Source organism: Microcaecilia unicolor, chromosome 4 (assembly GCF_901765095.1).
Source record: "Microcaecilia unicolor chromosome 4, aMicUni1.1, whole genome shotgun sequence".
NCBI classification, from domain to species: Eukaryota; Metazoa; Chordata; class Amphibia; order Gymnophiona; family Siphonopidae; genus Microcaecilia; species Microcaecilia unicolor.
The window spans coordinates 53,419,635-53,426,428 of NC_044034.1; positions in this window are offsets into that span (position 1 = coordinate 53,419,635).

Here is a 6,794-nt window from a genome sequence, read left to right on the forward strand (position 1 = left end):
GCATCCAAATGGCAGATGAAATATAATGTAGACAAATGCAAAGTTATTCACATTGGGAAGAATATTCCAAATCATAGTTACCTAATGCTAAGGTCCATCTTAGAAGTCAGCAATCAAGAAAAAGATCTAGGTGTCACTGTAGACAATACACTGAAATCTTTTGGCCAGTGTGCGGTGGAAGCCAAAAAGCAAATAGGATGCTAAAGAATTATTAAGAAAGGGATAAAAATAAGACCAAAAATATTATAATACCACTATATCACTCCATGGTGTTCAATTCTGGTTGCCAAATTTCAAAAAAGATATATCAGAATTAGAAAAGATTCAAAGAGCGGCCAAAGTGATAACAGGAATAGAACTCCTGCCCCACTCTCATCCCCCCAAACAGTAGCCATGGGCCCCTAAACTAAATGGAGGCTTGTGAGAGTGAGCCCCCTACTGCTGTGGGCCCTCAGGTACTGTCCTATTTTCCTAATGGTCAGTCCGCCCCTGCTCCCAAAACATAACCAGATCATGCTTTCTTGCCATATGCATGTACTTGTGTTTTGGAACATGTATCCTGGATTTCTAAAATTGTAATTTAAACATGCTTGCAATATGCACAACTAAATGCCAGTTTCTGCATGTCCAAAATGTGAATAACAGGGGCAGTTTCGAAAGAGAAGGATGCCCATCTTCCGACACAAATCGAGAGATGGGCGTCCTTCTCTCAGGGTCGCCCAAATCGGCATAATCGAAAGCCGATTTTGGGCGTCCTCAACTGCAGTCCATCGCAGGAATGACCAAAGTTCATGGGGGCGTGTCGGAGGCGTAGCGAAGGCGGGACTGGGACGTGCTTAAGAGATGGGCGTCCTCGGCCGATAATGAAAAAAGAAGGGCATCCCTGACAAGCATTTGGTCAACATTACTTGGTCTATCTTTTTTCACGACCAAGCCTCAAAAAGGTGCCCGAACTGACCAGATGACCACTGGAGGGAATCGGGGATGATCTCCCCTTACTCCCCCAGTGGTCACCAACCCCCCTCCCACCCTAAAAAAATAATAAAAAAAATTGTTTTTGCCAGCCTCAAATGTCATACCCAGCTCCATGACAGCAGTATGCCGGTCCCTGGAGCAGTTTTAGTGGGTGCAGTGCACTTCAGCCAGGTGGACCCAGGCTCACCCCCCCCTACCTGTTACACTTGTGCTGGTAAATGGGAGTCCTCCAAACCGCCCCCCAAAACCACTGTACCCACATCATCTAGGTGACCCCCTTCAGCCATAAGTGCTATGGCAATGGTGTAGAGTTGTGGGCAGTGGGTTTTGGGGGGGAGTTGGGTATTGAGTTGAGTTCCCTCAATACCCAAGGGAAGGGAGCTATGGACTTGGGAGGTATTTTAATTTTTTTTTGTAATTGTTACAAGTGCCCCCTAGGGTGCCTGGTTGGTGTCCTGGCATGTGAGGGGGACCAGTGCACTACGAATCCTGGCCCCTCCCATGACCAAATGCCTTGGATTTGTTCGTTTTTGAGCTGGGTGGCTTCGGTTTCCATTATTGCTGAAAAACGATAACGCCCAGCTCAAATCCGCCCAAACGCGATGCATTTGCCCGGCACAAACTGTATTATTGAAGAAAAGTTGGATGCCCATCTTTTTCGAAAATACGGTCCGGCCCGCCCCTTCACGTACCTGTCTTCAGAGATAGACGCCCATGGAGATGGGCATTCGCATTCGATTATGCCCCTCCATATGTGTAGGCTCTCCAGTATTGGACATGCCCTGGCATGTCAAGTAGATACAAGTCAGTACAAGTAGAATCCACAATCAATAGCAGTGATAGAAGAAAGTGGCCATATTTTGCCCACTTCAGAGGCTGCTATATTTGAGTCATTTAGATGTGTCTTTGTTATTATTTATTAACACCCCTGTTTATTAAGCCGCACTAGCAGCTGCCGAGCACTAATGCCAACACAGCTCATTCAATTTGAATGGGCTATGTCGACATTGCCACACGGCTTAGTAAACAGGGAGGTAACTTATTAACTTTGCACATTTCTTTTGAAAGTCTCTTATAGTTGTTTATTATGTATATGTCATATTTAAGTATCTTTTTATATATTTTTGTTGTGTTTTATACTATGTTTCAGTTTTTAGCCCTTGATGCAGCCCCTGAAGTGGGTGAAACATGGACATCTCAGGCTATTTCAAATAAAACCATTTTAAGTTCACCTTCCTGTGATCTGCTCTCTTCTACCACTGGCATTTTGTCAACTACGTTCCAGCTAAGGGTAAAATGGTACAAGCAAATAGGGTTCTTGAGCCTTGGTTGGTAAGCCATCTAGAAGAGTACTCCAATGTAAGATAATGTTAAAGTAATTAATGTTTCCTATTATTAAAACATATATATTTATGAATTGAAATGCCACTTTAAAGGCTGAGCTTATGACCTGACCTATTTTTCTATATCCTGCTTATTGAACTCATAGGACATGCATATGTTATAGAGGTAATGAATATAAGGACAGCTCCTACTGCTGCGGTCGTATTTTCATAAACAAGCAGTTTCAGTATGATGCATTTTGTTCCAGCTTGGAGATAATGCATAGAAATACATAGTAACGTGGTAACATAATAGATGTCAGCAGAAAAAGACCTGCACGGTCCATCCAGTCTGCCCAACAAGATAAACTCATATGTGCTACTTTTTGTGTATACCCTACCTTGATTTGTACCTGTCCTCTTCAGGGCACAGACCGTACAAGTCTGCCCAGCACTATCCCTGCCTCCCAACCACCAGCCCCGCCTCCCACCACCAGCTCTGACACAGACCGTATAAGTCTGCCCAGCATCTGCCCCCCTTCAATCTCATTTCATGTCCTCTCATTCAACGCCTTCCCCTCTCCGGTAAAGGTTTGTTTTGATTGGGTGGCAGAGCCTGTGGTGGGAGGTGGGGCTGGTGGTTGGGAGGCGGGGATAGTGCTAGGCAGACTTATACGGTCTGTGCCGGGGCTGGTGGTTGGGAGGCAGGAAAAAATAAAACAAAACAGGGAAAAGAAAATAATACTTTTTTATTGGACTAACTTAATCCATTTTTTGATTAGCTTCCAAAGGTAACCTTTCTTCTTCAGATCAGAAATTAGAAAATGTTGACAAATATCAGAATATATAACTGAAACACAAAAGCATTCTAATGAGAGTCCCACAGGAAGTGAGTGGAATGGGTTAGGTGAGAAACAGGGAGAGCTGGGTGGGTTTTCCTGGGGACGTCCTCGCAGGACGGTCCCGTGAAGGGGCAGGGAAACCCATATTATCGAAACAAGATGGGCGTCCATCTTTCATTTCGATAATACGGTCGAAGACACCCAAATCCTGATATTTAGGTCAACCTTAGAGATGGTCGTCCTTAGACTTGGTCGTTTCTGATTTTCGGCGATAATGGAAGCCAAAGACGCCCATCTCAGAAATGACCAAATCCAAGCCATTTGGTCGTGGAAGAAGCCAGCATTCGTAGTGCACTGGTCCCCCTCACATGCCAGGACATCAACCGGGCACCCTAGGGGGCATTGCAGTGGACTTCACAAATTGCTCCCAAGTGCATAGCTCCCATACCTTGTGTGCTGAGCCCCCCAACCCCCCCCCCCCCAAAACCCACTTCCCACAACTGTACACCAGTACCATAGCCCTTAGGGGTGAAGGGGGGCACCTAGATGTGGGTTTCTGTTGGGTTTTGAAGGGCTCATATTTACCACCACAAGTGTAACAGGTAGGGGGGATGGGCCTGGGTCCGCCTGCCTGAAGTGCACTGCACCTACTAAAACTGTTCCAGGGACCTGCATACTGCTGCGAGGGACCTGAGTATGACATTTGAGGCTGGCATAGAGGCTGGCACAAAATATTTTTAAAGTTGTTTTTTGAGGGTGGGAGGGGGTTAGTGACCATTGGGGGAGTAAGGGGAGGTCATCCCCGATTCCCTCCGGTGGTCATCTGGTCAGTTCGGGCACCTTTTTGAGGCTTGGTCATAAGAAAAAATGGACCAAGTAAAGTCGGCCAAGTGCTCATCAGAGACGCCCTTCTTTTTTCCATTATGGGTCGAGGACGCCCATGTGTTAGGCACGCCCAAGTCCCGCCTTCGCTAAGCCTCCAACACTACCCCGGGAACTTTGGTCATCCCCGCAATGGAAAGCAGTTGAGGACGCCCAAAATCGGCTTTCGTTATGCCGATTTGGGCAGCCCAGGGAGAAGAACGCCCATCTCTCGATTTGTGGCGAAAGATGGGCGCCCTTCTCTTTCGAAAATAAGCCTGAAAGTAGTATAATTTTATGGTTTATAGTGAGATAGACAACCCAGATCTTTGTTAAGTCCTGTCTGGTGGGTGTCAAAATATTTCATCATTTCGACTTCAAAGGTCTTATGTTCTTGGATTGTCTTAAAAATTCCTTTTAATATTCTCACTATAAAATCATTGATGTATACATTGTTGGTCATGGAGTGCCGAGATGCCTGTTTAATGGTTAAACGTAAGCAGCATTTCTGGGCCATTTGAGAACCTTATATTTAATCTCTTACACCCAGAGCCCGTGAGTCTTATTATTAACTAGTAAAAAAGGCACGTTTCTGGATCAAATGAAACGGGCACTAGCAAGGTTTTCCTCCCCAATACCCCCTCCCTCCCTCCCTACCCACCGGTTCGTTGTTCTGAAGCCACTAACGCCATAGGTCCGCACCTCGTGAACGCACCTTCATCAGCTTCTTGGTTGTGAAGCCACTGATGCCATTGCCCCACCCTCGATGCGTGATGCCATTGCTCCGCCCTCGACGTCATCGCGTTTGACGCGAGGGCAGGGCCCAGCGACTTGGTGCTTTCGGTGGCTTCACCCCCACGAACCCTTCATTACAGAAGTGACGTCAGTGTCCTCAGAACGTTGAGGGTGAGTTTTATATACGGAAGTGACGTCCGTGTCCTCAGAACGTTGAGGGTGAGTTTTATTATATTAGATGATTTGACTCTGTAATTTGAAACATTATAGAACCCTAAGTTGGACGGGGTGGGAGGATTTCTGGGGTGTAATGATTCTATTACTGGTCATTTACTATTTATCTTTGCTGCTAGGGGAAAGTCATCAGAATACATGCCTCCGCCCTGTTTTGGAGCATTTTTTTTGCTTGTACTTGCTGTTTCCATGCACTTTTTCATATGTTTGTATTCGTAAACATTACTAAAAATTATTGAAAGTAAAATCATTGATGCAGTGTTCTGGTTTTGTAAAGTACTGTCCCTTCTTCCAGCTTAGAGAATGCTTCATTTCTAGCCAAGCCAAGCAGGCCAGGGAGGGCCTGAATTGCTTTCATAATTGTCATGGGCAGACTGGGAAATGATGTAACGAGAAGAAAAGTTCCTAAATGATGTATGTTTGTTGTAGTGATCTATGCCAGAGTTGATATAAAAGCAGAAACTGCAATATTTTGCTTCAGTAATTTCAATATATAATTGTGCCACCACAAACATTAAATGGAAATTTCTTCTTATGCGAAAACTGGGTTATCTGTGAAAGAATTTGTAAAAATCCATATGCTTTCCCATCATGTTTTAGCACACTACCACTTCTGTTTTTAGTTAAGAAAGCACACAAAGCCACAGCTATTTTATCTTGGGCACTGATTCTACAAAAATTAAAAAATCAAGCTTTAGCAAACCTGGCCAGTAGTTGAATGAGAGATTTTAAGGAAAACACTGTGGACTGCTGGTAGTGGTATGTAACAAGGGCCCATTCTTCTGACAGAGTACATAATTTATTGGGTAATTTTGTAACAAGGTATCTAGGCTGTCAAGCTACATAGGTGCATCCTGTATTTGTGTCTATTTTTAAAGTCACCTGTTCACCTTTATGAAATTTCCCCAAGGAAAGTAAGCATCTACATTTACATCTACTCCACGACAGAAGACTTTACTTTGTAATGTTTGCACCAGTGAGAATCAGCAGCCATGTACTAAATTTATAATGTATCTACGTAAGGAAGCTTTGGATTGTGGGGACATAGGATGAGATGAAAGGGGAAAGACTAAAGAGTGATCTAAGGACATACTTCTTTATGGAAAGGGTGGTAGATACGTGGAACAGCCTCCTGGTGGAGATAGTAAAGACAGCACCACCACCACCACCACCCGCCCCCGATATTGGCTCCTGGCCAGTTAAAAAAACATTTAACTGACTATCCACAAATATTCAGCAAGGGATAGTCGGCTTATCTCCCGCTGAATATTTGCGGTCAGCACATAGGGCCGGATTCTATATAAGGCGTTTAAAATATCCATGCGGTAAACATTTCTGCCTAAGCACATTTTATAAGCGGCACCTAGATTTAGGTGCAGAATATGGAATACGCTTAGACGATATCCCAGTACCTAAAACTACATGCCTCCATTTACACCAACGAAAACGTGGTGTAAATCCCTGCACAAAGATTTATGTTCACTGGGCCATGTTTTATAACTATGCAAATAAATGTTGAATGCTCACGATACACCCATTTCTCCGCCCATAGCCACGCCCCTTTTGAACTGTGCACATTAGAATTTAGGTGCAGTTCATTACAGAATACGCTTACCGAGTTGTGCGTGTAAATTCTAATTATTACCAATTACAGCTTATTATTGCTTGTTGTTATCAATGCTGATTAGCCAATTAAGTTGCACACGCTATTATAAAATACACCTGGATTTTGGCGCAGATCTCTAGGCGCACTATATAGAATCAGGGGATTAGCAGCTAACTGGCTATATCACATGATATAGTCAGCTAGCCGTGAATATTCAAT